A 20,688-nucleotide genomic window follows, 5' to 3' on the forward strand; every position below is an offset into this window, starting at 1 on the left:
TTTCTATAACGTTCAGACAATTATCAATAACTGTAGCTGAAGTTGTAAATGATACTTCCACAGCTCTCAAGGCTCAAAAAACAAGTGTAATTCTTTTGGTCCAAGAGATAATGGACAAATGAGTAACTTTAGATTCTCTATTAGCCAAGAAGGTGTCTAGTGTTGCATTCAGATAAATACTACTGCCAATTATAACAATCAATCTCTGAATCAAAAGATCTGGTCACTTGGGAGCTTGTTTTGTTCACCTGGATTTGTTCATTTGCATCATGGACTCATAGAATTCTATATAATTTAACCCTTTCTTTCCTGTTAGTCTTTATGTGTGTTGTCATTGGCAGGTGTGTACTCTCCAGAGTCTTATATGTTGCTGTGACACTAATGTCACATCAGATGAACCAACAACTTATCATTTGACAAAATGAACACAAAGGTCAAACTCCGGTTCAACTCCAGACTGTTGTTTCTGAGACAATGATCTTATCTAGTAATCACAAGAGTGGTATAGAACTGCTGTAAGAATAATTTTGTGGCTAACCTTATGGTCTGGCCAGGATCGCCAAAGGGGTGGGGGATTAGAACAGCCACACTTTCACTAAGCAATCTAATCACAGAATGTCCTGTGACTCGTATAATATTTTCATCTGACTCTGTTGCATCTAGCTTTGTCTTAGGAAATCAACCAATCCAAAGCCTCACCTGGTCTCTCATATCTCAACCTAAAAGCTTCCCAGCCCAAACCATGGGCAAAAATATCATGCACTCAGTTTCTTTAAGGAGATGATATTTTGGAATTTCCCATGTAGTGTTCTCTCTTCCGAAATAAATCAATAAAACTGTTTGCTTATATCATACATGTTTCTTTATTTGAAAAAAACTTACCCTGCTTTGTCTTTGTATAGTGCTTATAATACATGAAATATTTTTGATTTGTTAGTTTCCTACTTACTATCTCTCTCCCCCTACTAGAATATAATTTCATGAGAGCAAGATCTTTAAATATCTTATTCACTTCTGTACTTCCAGCATAGTACAGTTTTAGACCTATTTAAGTGTGAGTGCGTAAATGAGATTCTTATCTGGGACACCCTCCCTAGAATATATGCTCCATGAAACTAAGGATCATGTGGTTCAAACTGCCTGTGTGTAGTGTGTAGTAAGTGTGCAATAAATATTAAATTAATAAATTAAGGCTTAAAATTAAAAACTTGTGTTCTCTTTCTGAAAATAGTTTCTTTGTACAGGGATTTATGTAGAGTTGTTTGTTTGTTTGCTAGTTTGTTTTTACTTTGCTTAGCTAGCCAAGTTTTATATAAATTATAAAATCTAATAAAATAAATGAAACTTCTCTCACTGAGTGGGTAACTATCTAGAGTCAGAAGTATTATAACATAGGAAACTGTTAGAAATACAAAGCATACAGAAAAGAGGTGGAATTGATCACAGAGCAAGTGAAGTGTGTATGTTGAATAAATGACCTGAATATAGTATGAAAAGGAGGAGTGTCACCTGAGAGGTTCAACTCTTATGATGTTATCTGAATTCACCCGGGGAATATAGGGTATCTAGAGGAGATGGAGAGTAGAGGAATCTGACTGACAAAATGGATACTGGAAGCACTGGGTAGAGAATCAAAATATTTATTTGATGTTGGATAGAATAAAAAATAATGTTAAAAATAAGAAAACAGGCCCCAAATGATGTTGCTTATGCTAAGCCCCATGTCATCAAACCAACTTAATTACAGTTTCCGCTCTCCCAGAAATGAAATCTTAAACTGGTCAATCAAGAATTGCCTGATCGGGGAGGCAGGAACCCGAAGGCCAGCAGGGGCTGGGTGGGGACCATGGCTGGGATCACCACCATCGAGGCGGTGAAGCGCAAGATCCAGGTTCTGCAGCAGCAGGCCGATGATGCAGAGGAGAGGGCTGAGCGCCTCCAGCGGGAAGTGGAGGGAGAAAGGCGGGCTCGGGAACAGGCTGAGGCTGAGGTGGCCTCCTTGAACCGTAGGATCCAGCTGGTTGAAGAGGAGCTGGACCGCGCTCAAGAGCGCCTGGCCACTGCCCTGCAAAAGCTGGAGGAAGCTGAGAAAGCTGCTGATGAGAGTGAGAGAGGTATGAAGATTATTGAAAACCGAGCCTTAAAAGATGAAGAAAAAATGGAACTCCAGGAAATCCAACTCAAAGAAGCTAAGCACATTGCAGAAGAGGCAGATAGGAAGTATGAAGAGGTGGCTCGTAAATTGATGATTATTGAGGGAGACTTGGAACGCACAGAGGAGCGAGCTGAGCTGGCAGAGTCCCGTTGCCGAGAGATGGATGAGCAGATCAGACTGATGGACCAGAACCTGAAGTGTCTGAGTGCTGCTGAAGAAAAGTACTCTCAAAAAGAAGACAAATATGAGGAAGAGATAGATTCTTACTGATAAACTCAAGGAGGCAGAGACCCGTGCTGAGTTTGCTGAGAGATCGGTAGCCAAGCTGGAAAAGACAATTGATGATTTGGAAGATAAACTGAAATGCACCAAAGAGGAGCACCTCTGTACACAAAGGATGCTGGACCAGACTCTGCTTGACCTGAATGAGATGTAGAGCACCCCAGTCCCATCCTGCTGCTGCTCCTCCCTCTGACCCCGACTCCACTGAGGCCAGCCTGCCCGAAGCTGACCTTTAAACTGACGGCTGATCTTTAACTGGAAGGCTGCTTTCTCCTTTCGCCACCTCTCCCACCCCCACCCCTGTGTCCTTTTCGCCAAACTGTCTCTGCCTCTCCCCAGAGATTCCATTTGGGCTAGAGGCTGAGCACCTTTGGGAACAACGTTTAAGGGAATGTGAGCACAATGCTAAGTGTCTTTAAAAGCATGTTGTGATGTACACATTTTGTAATTATCTTTTCTGTTGTTGTTGATGTAGCAGCCATTTGTAAAACATTCCAGATAATTCCATAGTTTTGAAGCAGCAGTCTAATCCCTTTCTCACTTTTGGAAGGTAACTTTTCAGCTTAATGCATATTGCCCTCTCCGTAGAGGAGGGGAAAAGGTATGGGCCTGCCTTACTGAGAGCCAAACAGCCCAGAGAAGGACTCCATTTTGGGAAACCTTATTGCTCTGTAAAAAGTACCCGCCAAACCAGAAAGGTGATTCCAGAAGGAGTTAGCCAAAAAAAAAAAAAAAAAAAAAGCTCTGTTCAGGTTTTCAGCTTTACGGTATCTTTGGGCAACTTTTTTTCCATCAGAAGTGACCAGATGAAATCAAGATGGTGAGACCTCTGAGACCAAATCCTCGTCCCAGCTCTACCCTGTTCCCAACCGCTCACAGAATGGATCATGTGCCCCTTATTTTGAGGCGACCACTTATTTGCTGTCCCGCCTACTTGAAAGAAAGGAAAGAAAATTATGTTTTACCACTGATTTAGCCATATGAAACTCATCTCATCACCCTTTTCTGGGTCTGAAGCTGCTGTCTCTAGAAGTGCCATCTCATTGTGCATTGTATCAGTTAGTGCTGGAGAAATCTTGAATAGCTTATGTACAAAATTGTTTATAAATTTTATATTATTTTGAAACTTTGCTTCTTTGGGGTTGGGGCACACTGGTCACCCCATCTGGCTGTGAGAGCTCTCTACAGTCTGGGCTGGCAGTGTGCTGATCTTTTAAAGTTTCTTTCCCTGCCCAATCCCCCCTTTTTGGTGAGGTTTCAGTGAGGTCAGTTAGGTGTGCATCCTACAGCTTAATTGGCTTAAAATGTACTCCCCTTTGGTGTGGTCTCTTTGGGGGCCGATTGGGAGAAAGAAAAAACAATAGTGTAACTGTTTTGATACTGAACATTGATAAATGTCTTTTTGAAATAAAGAACCAGTCCCTCCAAGAAAAAAAAAAAAAAAAGAATTGCCTGATCGGGACTTCCCTAGTGGCACAGTGGTTAAGAATCCACCTGCCAATGCAGGGGACACAGGTTCAAGCCCTGGTCCGGGAAGATCACACATGCCGCAGAGCAACTAAAGCCCGTGCGCCACAACTACTGAGCCCTCGTGCCACAACTAATGAAGCCTGCGTGCCTAGAGCCCGAGCTCCACAGCAAGAGAAGCCATCGCAATGAGAAGCCTGCACACCGCAACAAAGAGTAGCCCCTGCTCGTCACAACTAGCGAAAGCCTGCGTGCAGCAACGCAGACCTAATGCAGCCAAAAATAAATAAACAAATAAATAAATTTATTAAAAAAAAAAAAGAATCGCCTGATCAGCCCTAGTGAGGTCATCTGTCTGATAAACCTCTGCCACCCCCTAAAAGAAAGTGACCTTGAAATAATCAACCAGCTTTTTTGTGTAGTGTAATTTCCTTGTTCTTGCTCCTTTCTACCTATAAAAATCTTTCATTTGTAGAGCTCCTTGGAGCTCCTTTCTACAGGCTAAATTGAATACTGCTTGATTCATGAATTGTTGAATAAAGCCAATAAGATCTTTAAAATTTACTCAGTTGAATATTGTTTTTCAACAATAGTACATACACAATTCATTAAAAAGCTATTTTGAAATATCATATACTCTGTATTCTAATAAGTCAAATTGATACAAGTTGGAGACATCTCTGATAAAAATTGAAATGGTAAGCAAGATGTACAGAGACACAGCAGTAGGATCTCAATGTAGAAACTGTTCAATAAATTCAGTTAATATTAACACTTAATAGGTCAAAGGATTGATATACCAACTGATAGGGTTCAGAACGTGCTACTCCAAAATATGGTACCTTGGCATATTGAATATGTTAAGCTGAAGGAATTTGAGAAAGTAGCTGAGAGTACTTATCAGGCTTCCTTTGAGGATTAAATGATCTAATTCCAAGTGAGCAGGGCTTGCTCTTTTCCCCTGAAACAGGACATAAAACACTCATGTGAGAGGTGCCCACCCTATACCTGGAGGAAAGGAGCATCCTTATCTCCACAGACAAAGGGATGCTAAGAAGGATCCAAACAAACCGTTCTTGCTAAGTTTCCCCCAGTTTACTAGACTTACATCATATGCTTTAACCTACTTTATTCCTCTACAACTGTCCATTCTTCATCAAACCTAGCATAAAATACTCAGGTTTAATTTGAGGGGTTTTCATTTCCTTATGAATGCTCCTGTGTCACATAAAACTTATATTAAATAAATTTGTATGTTTTTCTCCTGTTAATCTTTGTCAGTTTAATTTTCAGACCCAGCCAGAGAACCTAAGAGGAGGGAGGAAAACTTTTTCTTCCCTTACATAACTCAAGAAATGGAACAAATTTTTCCCTGGAAAGACTTAATGATAACCAGCTTTAAGGTTTTTTGTTTTTGTTTTTTTTAAATACCTAAAGATGGAATGTGTAGATATAGCTGTGCTTTCTGCTTGTGTGGGGGTGATGGAGGATGGTGGTGCAGTATGTTGGGGGCAGGGCTTAAACCAGAGAACTTTAAAAAAATAGAGGTGTAGTAAAGCAAAACTTGACATTACTCAGTCAAGCACTCTTCAGGAGGTAAGAAACCCTTAAATAATAAATTAAACTTATGTTTTGGAATGCTGCCACCTTCCAAGTTCCCAAGCCCCTAGAAATTCCCTTTAGTACATATCTACATTAATCTGATTCCCCATTTTACCAGATTGTCTTCTATGGCATTCTCTTTCCCCAGCATTTCTGATTATCCTTGGGAAATACTTACATGTGTAGCAAAATTCACCCTGGTTTTCACTTATCACCTCTTCCTCCAGACAATTGGTCTGGGCTTATCTTTTCCAGGTTGCTTTGTCTTTTTCAATGCCACTTCACTCCAGTGTGGCCAAATGCCTCTTCCTTACTCTTCTTAATCTTTGCTAACTCTAAATTATAGAAGATAACAAATCTCTTTGAGATTTACTATTACAGCATTCTGGTTAAGTGTATGGACACTGACACCAGACTGTTTAGGTTCTAATCCCAACTTGGCCACTTAGGAGCTGTGGAATTTTAGGGAACTCTCTGTGCCTTATTTTCCTTATTGTAAAATGGAGATAATACTAGTATCTATCTCATAGGACTGCCATGAAGATTAAATGTGTTAATCCCAAGTGAACATTAAGAACAGTGCTTGGCACATAGTAAGTGATATATAAGTACTGTCGATGAAAAAATTAATCAATCTAAGAAAAAAATGGAAAATTTTATTTGAGCTAAATTGAGGATAATAACCTGGAAACAGTATTTCAGAAAGCTCTGAGAACTGTTCCACCCATTAAAAGTCAAGGCACAGTTATATAAGTTTCTTGAGACAGAATGCTATACATTAAATAACATATTATTGACGGTTTATGCAATCCAGAGGTAAGTGTCATCATTGTGACCCCTTATAAGATCAAGAAGGAATGTTATCTTTTGAGCAGTTGTCTTGTTGGTGCTAGGAAAATGTTGTTCTTTATGGTTGAGCAGGTATTTCTGCCAATGGAGGAGGTTTGGTCGAAGCATAATGCAGGTACACAATGCAAAGTAGAGGGGAGAGAGGAGGCCAAAGTGTAAGCAGATAGGTTAGGGGGTCCCCAAAGGAAGAGAAACAGGAATGGTTTTCTTTAAATAAGAGAAGCCATTTTTGCCTAAGCCATTTTGTGATCTAAGTCTGGTAGCAATGCTTGTCATTGAACAGGTTTAGGTAATTAATGATCTTAAGGGAAGTAAGGAAATGCAGGAACAAAGGAAAAGCAGTCAAGAACAATAGTTTAGGGGCTTCCCTGGTGGCGCAGTGGTTGAGAATCTGCCTGCGAATGCAGGGGACATGGGTTCGAGCCCTGGTCTGGGAAGATCCCACATGCCGCAGGGCAACTGGGCCCGTGAGCCACAATTACTGAGCCTGCGTGTCTGGAGCCTGTGCTCCGCAACAAGAGAGGCCGCGATAGTGAGAGGCCTGCGCACCGCGATGAAGAGTGGCCCCCGCTTGCCACAACTAGAGAAAGCCCTCGCACAGAAACGAAGACCCAACACAGCCATAAATAAATAAATAAATAAATAGATAGATAGATAGATAGATAGATAAATAAATAAAGAAAGAAAGAAATTAACACAGCATTGTAAATCAACTATACTTCTATAAAAAAAAAAAAAGAACAATAGTTTAGTGATAAAACAGAGTCCTAGTTCCTCCTCAGGGGATATATGTAACAATCAGATACAGGTCTTTGAGTTCTGCAGGAATCAAGGCCCCCAACCAGGTGGAGGATGGAATGATGATGTTGACCCTCCTGACTTCAATCAACTAAAGGTGGACTCTCTTGACTTTTGAACTTTTCCCCAATTTTATGCTGAATTGTCCTCTGCTCAAGCCCCTTCATGAATATGCATGTACCCTTAGCTCAAAATGTCCCCAATTTTGCTGTTAGGGGAGACACTGCTTTGGGAGAGATCCCTGGTGGTCTCCTTACTTGCTGCAAGTAATAAATCTTTCCATCTCCCCAACTTTGGCTTGGTTGTGTCTCTTAGCTCGACATCCACCAAGAGGCAAACCCAGTTCTCTGGTAACAAATTGGTAGAGAAAATATGTTATGTATAAATCTTTTTTTGTCTTGCCATAAAATATGAATTTTAGTTCACAGTATTATTCATATAGAGGTTTGGGAACAAAATAATGAAAATGGCAATGAAGAGAAAAATCACCAAAAATTGGGTATCGTATTTTACCTCATGTTTATTGTCTAGTGCCTACCACAGGAGCTTCCTAATTGGCTATTTCAGTTTTCCTTCCCCCACCTGTTTCCATATTCAAGGAGCAGTTTGAATAACTCACTTCCTGGATTTGCTTTGACACTGTCTTCTCCTTCCAGAGTCCCCATCCTCAATCTCCCTTGCTGCCCCCACCTGAAGGAGAAAAGGAAATTCTCTACCTTCAGTAAATGGCCCTCTTTTTAAAGCAGCAACGCAGGCCACACTAGATATTTTTACATTACTATACTCAGTAGATAACCTTTTAACTAGAATTTGGAAACTTAAGTAGTTAATCAGTTAAGTGGTTAAGTTCCTCATTCTAAGATAGGATTTTGGCTTTGTATTAACATAAATAGGATGTTATTACAATGTTTATCCCAAAACAGAAAAGGAAGTTTTTCTAAATTTTCCACCATAATCACCATCAAAATTAGTAAATTAATTAGAAATTCAAGTAGGCCTCCCTTCTAGAAAAGCTGGAAATGTCCTTGAAATAGCAGTTGGTCCCACTGCACTTTTTTTTAACATCTTTATTGGAGTATAATTGCTTCACAGTGGTGTGTTAGTTTCTGCTTTCTAACAAAGTGAATCAGTTATACATATACATATGTCCCCATATCTCTTGCATCTTGCATCTCCCTCCCTCCCACCCTCCCTATCCCACCCCTCTAGGTGGTCACAAAGCACAGAGCTGATCTCCCTGTGCTATGCGGCTGCTTCCCACTAGCTATCTAGTTTACGTTTGGTAGTGTAAATATGTCCATGCCACTCTCTCACTTCGTCCCAGCTTACCCTTCCCCCTCCCCGTATCCTCAAGTCCATTCTCTAGTAAGTCTGCATCTTTTAAATATGTGTCATCTTAAGAAAGGCTTTACCTCTTATATCACAAAGAGTTTATGAGTCCTGGCTTTGAAGCTCAATACAAATGGGTTAAAATACTGGCAATATGTAGGCAAGATATTTAAACTTTTTGTTTCATCATCTTAAAATGGGGTTACTAATGCCACCTACTTCATAGCATTGTTTCCAGGGTTAAAAAGATAAATAAATATGATAAGTGAAGCCCTTATTACATTATCTGGAACATAGCAAATGCTCAATAAATGTCAAATATTTCTAAGTTATGATAATAGGTTCCAGAAAAAAAAAGGTCAAACATTTTTTTTTCTTTAGTTTCGTATGCTCCTTGTTCTAACTTTCCTCTGGAACCATAATGAGTTCCTGATGCAATTCATGTCTTCAAATTTGCTAAGAATAGCTGATGAGATTCAAGGTGAATGTAAAATGTTGTATTTTTTCATATCTTGTTTTTAAGACAAGAGAAGAAAATACCAAGGAAGGGTTTAGCTCTCCTTTTTAAAAGGGCAACACAATGTAAGTCATGCAAATCCCCTCATTTCCTTATTTCAGGTTATTGAATACATTTTCTATGTCACATCCCCCATCTTTGTTTAACATATAATCCTGCAACTTACCTTCAATACCCTAACATTGTGTGTCTGCTTTTGAATGACTGTTATGACTGCTTTCAGATCTAGACAAATCCAGATAAGCAAGGTACCAAAAGCGGTTATTTATGCTTTAGAATATGATTGTACAACAGTCTACCAAAGCCCTCTTGTTGATTCTAGATATCATTTTTTTCTTTGAGGATATTATCGAATCTTTCTTTGATTGTTTTTCTAGTCAGAGGACAATTAAGCATAATCTAATTTGCTAAACTGAAGGGGAGAAAAACAGAATTATTTTATACTTTAAAAATCTCTTTCCGTCTTTGATCTGATATTTCAGGTAAACACATTTTATGGTATTATTCTTTCCATTTTCATATTAATATTTTTGGATTCTCCATTAAACAAATCATGGTATCAAAGTATTTCAACATATTCCTCTTTTTGGTGAATCTTATTCTGTTGATTGAGGCATTGTGATCTGAAAACTGGGTTCGCCTCTAGGTGCTTGTCGAGCAAAAAGACACAACCAAGTCAAAGAGCGGGACAAGGAAGCATTTATCACTTGTAACAGATAAGGAGAAGACTGAGGATCTTTCCCAAAGCAGTGTCTCCCTGAACAGCAAAATTAGGGAAGTTTTAAGCTAAGGGAGCATGCATATTTATGAAGGGACTTGTGCAAAGAGGAATTTAGTGTAGAATTAGGGATAAAGTTGGCAGGATCCAGGTTCTAATTGATTGAAGTCACAAGGGCCAGCAAAGGTCACATCATCAATTCTCTGGCTCCAGTTAGTCTCGTGGCCAATTGTTCAAGGCGGTTCAGACACTGTAAAACAGTTCAAAAATATGTGTCAGAACTGGGAGTATTAGTGACTGATTTATTGTCTCTGATATCATTATTTATCTGGCCTGGCAATAGCTGTTTGTTCCTACATTCTTTTGTTCCCTTAAAATTATTAACTACTCAGACCTGTTCTGTATGAGCAAGCATTGTGGCCTGGCTTAGATCACAAAATGGCTTAGGCTTAAATTGGCTTCTCTTACTTTAAGAAAGCTATGCCTCGTTTTCTTCCCCTGGGGACCTCTTACCATATCTGCCTACAGTATTGGTTTATTGGCTGTAGTGTTGAAACTGAGGAGAACCCTGTGGGCCCTCCCCCAGCACCAAGTACAAAGGCTCTTCCGTGTCCACTGCCTCTTGTCTGTAGAAAAGCTGAAATCTCCCAGACCTCCCTAAGTCACAAAGGAGCAGGCTCAAGCGGTTAATGATGAGGACAATAAAGTTACAGATTCAGTATCTGATGCACATTCCTGAGTCATTTTACAGATACTATAAATGCTACCAGAGGGAAAAAGTTAACTGCATGATGACCAGACTGTAGCCATGACATAAGCTGCCCCATCTTGAGCAGTACTAAATCTATGGCTAGCACAATTCCAAGAACTGGACTCAAGAGAATGAGATTAACATTATTGCCCATAATAATCTATATCTTTGTGGGCATCAAAATAACTGTAGCTTGCTCTGCCCATATATGTAAGCCAGCAACTCAGATTGTCAGCAAAGAGATGCTACAGACCCATGTTGACATCTGCCACTCTGAGAATACAGCACCCTATGTCAGCAAGAAGAGGTTACAGAAGATAGACCTTCACCACTAATCCCATAGAAATGGAATGATATCTGAGAAGTGGGGATTTGTAAGCAGCTCTTTTGCCCCTTTCCTGCTTACCTATTTCCCTTAAACAATTATAAAAATGAGATCACTAGGTAATATTTAACCTAACTCCTGACTTCTGTTCTACTAAATGCCTTGCCTAACCTGTTGATTCCTTTCCTGGATTAAAAGGAGTAGGAATAAATAATTAGGTAGTTAAAAAATGACTGACTCTTTACCCCCAGCTTCCCCTTAGCAAATTTGCAGGTGGTTCACACAGGAAAGATAGCATCCAAAGGAAGATCAGGAGAAGTCAGTACATCTGCATGCAATAGAAAAACGCCAAAAAAATCTGACCTCTTACCTTAATGATTAACTGAGATTGTTTCCTCTTTTTCCCTTTAAAAACTGTCATAGCTGAGCAGAATCTTTGGAGTTGGTTTCAGGACATGAGTCCACCTTCTTGCCAGATTGCTGGCTTTTCTGATTAAAGCAACTTTCCTTTCTACCAACACTTGCCTCTTGATTATTGGCTTTTGAGCAGAGGGCAGCCAAACTTGCGTTTGGTAACACTGTTCCCTATTGTTTTATGCAAATATTTTGTTAATGACAGGTCTAATGAAGTCCAGTGTTTTAAGCTTTTCATTGCATCTCTATTTCAGAATTTTAAATCTTTTAAAAGATAGTCTTTATCACTTGAGAGACCTTAGCACTATATTTTGTTAACCAATATCAAATAGTTGACTTTCTTCCATTATGCTTTTTCATTATAAAATTAATATCACATTACAGAATTTTTTGGAAATAAAATGCATGGATGAATTACTTATCAATTGCTGCATAACAAATTACACCGCTTGCTACATAACAAATTACATCAAAATCTAAGAGCTTAAAATAGCAGCAGTGAACATTTTATCTCACATAGTCTTTGAATCAGGTTTTCAAGAGTGACTTAACCGGGTGTCTCACGATGTTGCAGTGGAAGGGACAAATAACCCACCAGAGTGGCATGAAGACTACTATAAACTGAAAAATTTTGGACAAACAGCTCCAGAAAAAGTCTTATCTGAACATCCCTTTGATTGATGATTAAAGCAGGGCTTTCTGAGGATTAAACTGCCATAAATCCCCCTCCACGGAAGCTTCCAGCCAAAAAGAAGACTGCCCACTAGCATCAGGGTGAAAAATTGTGTAAACAAGCCCAATAGAACCTTCCATACTTTCTCACTGAAGCCACAAATCCCCACCTCCCTTTGTTAGGCTGATATATAAACACTTACCCCTGATTGTTTGGAGAGCCACTTCTTGTAAAGTGCTCCAGATCTCATGTTTTCTCTTGTTAATCTAACTGTTATCAATTCATTCACAGCCCCACTACCACCATAGCTACCACATGGACCTAAGTTGGTAGAGGAAACGTTTTCCTCCCAACACAGTCCAAATGTCAGCATAGGTTGCCATCATCTGAAGGTTTGACTAGGATTGGAGGATCTGATTCCAAGGCTCATGCACATGGTTGACAAGTCCTTGCTGGATGTCAGAAGGGGGTCTCAATTGTCCTCATGATGTGCAACTCTCCATATGACTGCTAGAGAATCCTCATAGATGGGATGGCTGATTTATCCCAGAGTGAGTGATCATTAGAGAAAGCAAAAGACAACCTATAATATATTTTATGACCTAGCCTTAGAACTCAGACACTGTCATTTCTGCAATATTATATTGGTTACACAAGTTAGCCTTATTCAGTGTGGGAGGGGATGATACCAGTCATACATACAAGGAGGCAATATCCTTGGGGACCATTTTGGAGCCTGGCTATCACAATGGATTTTTTTTTTTCTATTTAGTTGAAATTCTATGGTAAATGCAATTCTTAATTCTACTTTTAAAATTAACATTATATATAAAACCATTTCTCTTCATTATATCATTATCATCATAATCATCCTTTTTAATGAATATGTAGTACTCCATCATAATTTAATTAGCAATTACACTATTCTTGATATTTAGACTCATTCTAAAATAGATAATTTTGACAGTTAATCATTTCTTTTTTTATAGAAGTACTTAGCAGTCTTTTCACAACATTAACCCCATAAAAACGATTGTCATTTTGTTTTAACAGAAAATACAGTGTTACTTATGACTGTACCCTGCTTAGACTTGATGAATTAAGCTGGTCTAATTCCTTCCTTAGAGAAGTATTTGAGAGAAGCATTTTTGTGTCTCTGGAAGCTCTTTGTGTTATGTGAATAGAACACAGGGTAATGAGCTGACCTATTTTTTTAGCCACATCTTTTGTCATTAAGAATCTGAAAACAGGAAAGAGCTATGCTTAAAACCCTTATAGGATCTTCATTCACTACACAATAACGTATAAATAAATATGGCATAAAAAGGTCTCACAAATTGTCCTCTGCCTACTTTATCTCTTCAATCTCCTCTATCATATAACCATACATTTTACACAAGCTGCATGAGAGGTATTCAGGCTTTGAACAGGCCAAACTGTTTTACCCAGGCTTTCCTTTATTCATGTTACTCTTGCAGCTTGTGATGCCCTCTTGTACCTGTAATGCTGCCTCTCCCATTTATCTCACAAATTACTCATCTTTCTTTAAAGGAACACAAATAAGGAAGGAGTTGTCAATCCTATCTGGAAAGGGGGTTTAGGGAAACTTCTTTCAAGATAGAATCAACAACTCTTTCCTTGTTTGTGTTCCTGTAAAATTTCTATCATAGGACCTGTTATATTTCATTGTTCTTGTTTTTAAAGTCTTCGATTTCAAAATATCTTAATCAACTGTTTCCTCAGTGCATCCTTCATTTAAACATAAGTGCTTAGCACATAGCATTTGCACATTTAGAGGTGAAAGTAAAGACCCTTAGAGATATTCAGCATCATCCTTTTCCTTGTAGTAAGAAAAACCATAAGAGAGCTACTGTTTGTTTTTCAAGACTACTACATGAGGAGATTTTTAGGAGCCTCTTGGCCTTATATTCAACAAATATTTGAGCAAGCACTGTTCTAGGTGCTGGGGTATACGAGTAAACAAAATAGACAAAGTCCCTGCCCTTATGAATCTTACATTTTAGTGAGTGTTAAGAGACTACACAAATGTATAGTGGGTAACAATGTCAGATGTTAGTAAATAAAGAAGAGAAAATAAAATAGGTTTAAGGGATAAGGTAGCCAAGGAAGGCTCCTCTGAAGGCATGATATTTGTGAAGATGGAAGTAAGCAACTGAGCAATGTGATAACTAATGAAAGAGTATTCCAGGCAGCAAAAACAGCAAAGACAAGCAAGTACCAGATGTCATCATAGAATAACAAGGAGACCAGTGTAACTGCTGCTGAATGAGAAAGGATGAGAGTGTGAGGCTATGAGGATAGAGAGGAAACTGGGGGCCTATTTTAAAGACCTTGATATTTACTCAGAAGGAGCAGTGAAATAACAAAATCAGACATATTCTGAAAGGATTCCGCTGGAAGCATTGTAGAAATTAAGGTATAGATGTTTGAGGGATGAAACAGGAAGACCACTTAGAGGCTACTGAAATAATCCAGAAGAGAAATGTTGGTGAACTGGACCAGGTGGAAGTGGTAGGTGTAAGGAAAATAGTCATATTTAGGATATAGTGTGAAGGTAGAGGCAACAATGACATATTGGATATCAGATGTGGAGAGAGCAATCAAAGATGACTCTGGCCTATGGTTTGAGAAACTGGAAGAATAGAGTAGCTGTCTGCTGAGATAAGAAAGACTGATGGAGGAACAAGTATGAGGGAAAGATAAGAAGGAATTTGGCTTTTACCATATTTAAATTGCATTTAGCAAGTAGGCAGTTGGATATACAATTCTGGAGTTGTTCTAGTTACAATGGCTCTATAAAAATTTACCTCTAAACTTAGTGTCTTAGAACAATGGCAGCATTTAGTTTGTTCACAAATCTATAATTTGGGCTCTGATTGTTGAGGAAGATATCTGTGTTGCACTTGGCATCCAGTTGAGTTGACCTGATGTCTGGAGGTTGGAATATTCTGAGAAGTCACTCAATTACATGTCTGGTGGTAGATGCTGTTTGTTGAAACCTTATCTGGGGCTGTTGGTTGGAACAACCAAACCTGGCCTCTCCACATGGGTCCCCAAAGCAAGTATGGCAAAAGAGAAACAGAGAGAGAAAAGGAGAGAGAGACAGAGAGAGAGAGATAAATTGCTCCATATAGGAGCTGTAATGTTTTTATGAATTCATCTTGGAAGTCAAATAGCATAATTTCCCATCATGATCTATTGGCTGGGACAGTCATAAGTATCCAAAATTCATGAGGTGGGAACACAGTGTTAGTCACAATGTAATAATAGCACATAGGATGGGAGGCATAACTATGATCCATACCTGTTACCTAATTCCCTTCCTTGCAGCCTTCAGCTAAGATCAACCTGGTCTTTTCTCAAAGGCAGCAGCTTTCACCAAGTGCTTGAAAACTAAAACAGAGAAAAGTAAATGTATGAATTGTCTTCTGCTGTAGGATATTTTGAAACTGACAAGTGCTTAGGGAACTTTTAAACCTGATATACTTGTCCTTAGCCTCAAATATTAATGGTCTTCAAGCAAGTAAGTCTTAAGCACAGGTAGTAAGTATACTTTACCTGATTCTATATATTTTATTATAAAATTATAACATGTCTAAGTCCAAATATTCAATGTCCTGCCAATGGGAAACAAGAAGACAATAGTTTTTCTTACTTACAGATATTCAGGAATGCACTTAGAACATATTTTAAGTGATATCTCATGTCTATTTAATGCAAGTGATATAGACTGGCTGAATGGATATAAAAATAAGACCCATATATATGCTGTCTACAAGACACCCACTTCAGATCTAGGGACACATAGACTGAAAGTGAGGGGTTGGAAAAATGTATTCTATGTGAATGAAAATCAAAAGAAAGCTGGAGTAGCAATATTCATATAAGACAAAATAGACTTTAAAATAAAGACTGTTACAAGAGACAAAGAAGGACACTACATAATGATCAAGGGATCAATCCAGGAAGATATAACAGTTGTAAACATATATGCACCCAACATAAGAGCAACTCAATATATAAGGCAAATGTTAACAGACATAAAAGGAAAAATTGACAGTAACAAAATAATAGTGGGGGACTTTAACAGCCCACTTACATCAATGGACAGCTCATCCAGACAGAAAATCAATAAGGAAACACAGGCCTTAAATGACACATTAGACCAGATGGACTTAACTGATATTAATAGAGCATTCCATCTGAAAGCAGCAGAATACACATTCTTCTCAAGTGTACATGGAATGTTCTCCAGGATGGATCACATGTTGGGCCACAAAGCAAGCCTTAGTAAATTTAAGAAAACTGAAATCATATCAAGCATATTTTCCAACCACGATGCTATGAGATTAGAAATCAACTACAAGGAAAAAACTCAAAAAACACAAACACGTGGAGGCTACACAATATACTACTAGACAACCAATGGATCACTGAAGAAATCAAAGAGGAAATCAGAAAATACCTAGAGACAAATGAAAACTAAAACACAAATGAAATCCAAAACCTATGAGATGCAGCAAAAGCAATTCTAAGAGGGAAGTTTATAGAGATACAATCTTACCTCAGGAAACAAGAAAAATCTCAAATAAACAACCTAACCTTACACCCAAAGCAACTAGAGAAAGAAGAAAAAATAAAACCCAAAGTTAGTAGAAGGAAAGAAATCATTACGATCAGAGCAGAAATAAATGAAATAGAGAGGAAGAAAACAATAGAAATGATTAATGAAACTAAAAGCTGATTCTTTGAAAAGATAAACAAAATTGATAAACCTTTAACCAGACTCATCATGAGAAAAAAGGAAAGGGCTCAAATCAATAAAATTAGAAACGAAAAAGGAGAAGTTATAACTGACGCCACAGAAATACAAAGAATCATAAGAGACTAATACAAGCAACTATATGCCAACAAAATGGACAACCTGGAAGAAATGGACAAATTCTTGGAAAGGTACAGTCTCCCAAGACTGAACCAGGAAGAAATTGAAAATATGAATAGAGAAATCACAAGTACTGAATTTGAAACTGTGATTAAAAATCTTCTAACAAACAAAAGTCCAGGACCAGACGGCTTCATAGGTGAATTCTATCAAACATTTAGAGAAGAGCTAACACCAATCCTTCTCAAACTCTTCCAAAATACTGCAGGGGAAGGAACACTTCTAAACTCATTCTATGAGGCCATCATCACTCTGATACAAAAACCAGGCAAAGATGTCACAAAAAATAAAAGAATAAAAAAATACAGGCCAGTATCACTGATGAACTTAGATGCAAAAATCCTCAACAAAATACTAGCAAATTGAATCCAATAAACAAACCTTATTTTAAAAAGGCCTTCTGTTTTGGGATAATGAGAGGGACTCAGATATTGAACAAGGTGATATTTGTTACTGACAGACGGTATGTGATTGAAGCAGTGTTGATGGTGCCCAGAGACACTGACAAAGGATACAAATCTCTTTAATGTAAGTAAAAGAAACTAAAACATAGCTGCATGAAGATGGCTATATAAAACAAGAGACCCAGGAACACTCTCCCCTTTGTAGGGGAAATATCCCTTTGTATTCAAGCCCCCATGAAGGTATCTACTGCTAATAATAACGTCTGACTAATATCAGGATTCATCAGGTCCTTTGAGAAACTCAATCCAGGCATTTCTAGGATCAGGGAAGAATATGTTTATACCCCTATAGACACCCTAAACTGTTCTGAGAGTCACACAGTCAGAGTTTACTTGTCAATAATTTGCTGGTGTGATGTTGCCCAGGGAATAATTATCTTTATAATTATTCCCTGGGTTGAATCAAAAGTTGAAGCCAGGAGTCCCTGGCATCTGACCATGTCAAATAAGATTGTTTCAGACCTGCCTAACTTCAGTCCCCCCAGATTGTCTTCCAAACATTTTCTAAAACAGTATAAAGTGGATATCCATTGGCACCTTAATGATTGTAGTTTGTGTGTGTTCTAAGAGCAATCAGGTCCAAATATAGTGAAATAGACACTAACGGGTATATGAAGCACCATCATTTCAAATACACGCTCATAAACATTTAAACATATATCTACCTTCAAGATTAAAAATTACTGATGAAATAAAATGAATCAAATCTTTGACTTCCAAATCTCAGTGTAACAACCACTAATTGTATAGAAACAAAATTTCTCTGTTGAGGCAGAATAAAACATTAAATTGTATCATTGACATTAATTTGAGTTTATAACTCCTCTCTTCACTGAAGTTCAAATATTCCATTACCACATAAAACATCCAGTTTAGAAAGGATTGGCAGTGACTCGATATGCTTCTGACTTTTTAAGAAACATAAATCGCATCACGACACTTTTATACTTAAAATCGTACAATCACTTCCCCTTGCAAGCAGAGTAAAATACAAACTCTTCATATGGCCAGCAACAGCCTGCTTTACCTATAGCTATGTATCTTTAAGCCTCTTCTCATAGCACTTTTCACTTGGCAGTATTTTCATTGACCATGGTCCTGGTCACTCTTCTGCAAGCTGCTTCTTGCTCAAGCATTTTTAAATTGCTGCTCCTCTGTCAGGAATGCTCTTTTCTGAAAGTTGCAAATGACTGCTTCCTTCGACCTTAACCTTAGTTCAAATAGTACTTGCTAAAAGAGGTTTTTCTTAATCACACAAACGCAAGCTGAGTACCAAATTCAAGTTACTTCTTATCACATATCCTTCTTTTATTTCTTTGATAGCACTTATCACTCTGAAATTCTTATTTTATTCACTTATTATTCATTTATTTCTCCCCCTCTCTTTCTCTTTACCCCTGTATTTCCAAATGCTTCTTTGTACTGGTTCCTCATTTATAGCATATATCTTTCCAACCTCTGGCCAAAAGTTTACCCTGTACGTGTCTTCTTGCTGAAAGACAACAGATTGTTACTATATTTTTAAAATGTGCAGTAAGCATTCTTGGAACTCAGTCTTGTGATCAGAGCTACATCCACTCAAGGTGCTAAGAGCTGAAGGTGTTAAGGTCAGTTGATGGTTTAATGCCCTTGAAAAATACTGTCATTTCTCTCGGAAACAATGCTCAAAGATAGGAGCTCAAGATTCTTCTACTCCCACCAAGTCTATGCAAGAATCAACATTATAAATCTTTGTAGGATCATTATAAATCTTTGTAGCCTTACAAAATGTACTTCTTAGATAACAAGACTTGAAAGTCCAAATTACTCCTTGATCCATGGGCTGCAGAACAAATGTGTTAGCAAGCATGAAAGCAACATTAATCTCATTGCCCATCTCCATTTGAGCTCTTGGGTAACCAGGTGCATTGTCAATGAGCAGTAATATTTTGAAAGGAATATTTTTTCCTGAGCAGTAGGTCTCAAATTTATTAGGGAATGTAAATTTGGTGTACCAGAGGAAAGGGTTATTACTTGTTAAGTTATGCTTTCTTAGAACGCATTCTCTCTTCAACTTCAGGGTTTTTTTTAAAACTTTATTGAGATGTAATTAATAAACCATTGAATCATACGTTCAAAGTGTACAATCAGTGAGTTTTCATATGTTCACAGAATTATAAAACCACTACCACTATCTAACTTCAGAATGTTTTCATCACCCCAGAAAGAAACCCATAACCATTAGTAATCACTCAACACATGCCATCCATGCAACAAGCCCCTGGAAAGAACTAGTCTATATTCTGGCTCTACAGATTTTCCTAATCTGCACATTTTATTTAAAAGGAATCATACAATATGTGTCTGGTTTCTTTCACTGAGCATTAAGTTTTCAAAGTTCACTCGTGTTGCAGCAAATATTAATATTTCATTATCTTTTATGGTTGAATAATATTCCATTGTATCAATATACCTCATTTTATTTATCTAGTCATCACTTGAAGAATATTTGGGTCATTTCTATATTTTTCCTATTATGAATAATGATGTTATGAATGTCCATGTACAAATGTTTGTGTAGAAACAGATTTTCAATTCTCTTGAAATTACTAGGAGAGGAATTGCTGGGTCACATGGCAATTACAGGCATACCTCGTTTTATTGTGCTTCACAGAAATTGCGTTTTTAACAAATTAAAGGTTTGTGGCAACTCTGCATTGAACAAGTCTATCAGTGCCATTTTGCTAATAACATTTGCTCACTTTGTGTCTCTGCGTCACATTTTGGTAATTCTCACAATATTTCAAACTTTTTCATTACTATTTGATTTGTTATGGTGATCTGTGATCAGTGATCTTTAATGTTACCATTGTAATTATCTTGGGGTGTCACTGACTGCTCCCATAAAAAGATGGCAAAATTAATTGCTAAATGTGTGTGTTCTGACTGCTACACTGATCGGCCATTCCCCCATCTCTCTCCCTCTCCTTGGGACTCCCTATTCCCTGAAACACAACAATATTGAAATCAACAGATTGTCAATGTAGATAAAACATCCTTCTACTGGAAGGAGATGTCACCTAGGACTTTCATAGCTAGAGAGAAGTCAATGTCTGGCTTCAAAACTTCAATGTACAGGCTGATTCTCTTGTTAGGGGCTAATGCAGCTGGTGACTTTAAGTTGAAGTCAATGCTCATTTACCATTTTGAAAATTTTAGGGCCCTTAAGAATTATGCTAAGTCTACTCTGCATGTGCTCTACAAATGGGAAACAAAGCCTGGATGACAGCACATCTATTTACAACATGGTTGACTGAATATTTTAAGCCCACTGTTGAGAACTACTGCTCAGGAAAAAAGATTCCTTTCAAAATAATACTGCTCCTTGACAAAGCACCTGGT

At 38.0% G+C, this 20,688-nt stretch overlaps 1 pseudogene; it reads left to right on the forward strand.

Moving 5' to 3' along the window:
- Positions 1 to 1,809: 1,809 nt before the first annotated feature.
- LOC137756828 (tropomyosin alpha-3 chain pseudogene) lies at positions 1,810 to 3,859 on the forward strand (annotated as a pseudogene).
- Positions 3,860 to 20,688: the final 16,829 nt, after the last annotated feature.

Source organism: Eschrichtius robustus, chromosome X (assembly GCF_028021215.1).
Source record: "Eschrichtius robustus isolate mEscRob2 chromosome X, mEscRob2.pri, whole genome shotgun sequence".
NCBI classification, from domain to species: Eukaryota; Metazoa; Chordata; class Mammalia; order Artiodactyla; family Eschrichtiidae; genus Eschrichtius; species Eschrichtius robustus.